A 796-nucleotide genomic window follows, 5' to 3' on the forward strand; every position below is an offset into this window, starting at 1 on the left:
ATTCATCAGTCTTTGATATCGACTTCCTTCCACACCAGAAAACATTATGCACATTAATATCAAGACTTGTAATTCCTTTCTAGAAGTTCTTAATGTTCTCAAACCCCCATCAACCCCCCCCCCCCTTTCCTTTTTCAGGCCAAAGTCAATGTTTGCGGATCACAGATTATGAACAGTTCCAGGCCTTTGCTTTATCCAGTCAAAGGTAATGTAACTTCACTGTTGTTGTATCTCTCATATCAGCCACAAGGTGGCTCTGTGCTGTGGGAATGGATCAGCAGCAGCCCATTCATTCATTCATTCATTACAGTGGTGTATTCTAACCATTTGGGCAGATGTTCAACCACTGACCAACTATTATACATGTTAAATATATTCTTCTCATATTCAATATATCTCTCATATATCAAAGTTTTGTCTTTGATGTTTAATATATAAATTCAGATTGTATAGATGTCAGTCCACTTATCCTCACTATTTATACTTGCTATCTGGAAAAGAAAAGTTTCTTTATTTTAATAACTATTATTCCTCATATGTTATGTTTTTTTTAAGTAGCCTAATCAGGGTAATTATAGGTGTCAGATTATTTTTATGTAATAAAAAAAACTGCCATTTGCTTTGAAATAGAATAAATGTGTGAATTTCCTAAAATAGAAATACTCAACTACTTCAAACTGTACAGCACTTATTTACTTTCCAGCCTTGGCAACCAGTGATCATTTAAACTCCTCTTTATATAATGCACACCTGTTCAACTCTCCAAGGATCACACACCATGGCCATTACACTGTGC

The sequence above is a fragment of the Poromitra crassiceps genome, assembly GCF_964638095.1.
Source record: "Poromitra crassiceps genome assembly, chromosome: 12".
In the NCBI taxonomy this organism is placed as follows: domain Eukaryota; kingdom Metazoa; phylum Chordata; class Actinopteri; order Beryciformes; family Melamphaidae; genus Poromitra; species Poromitra crassiceps.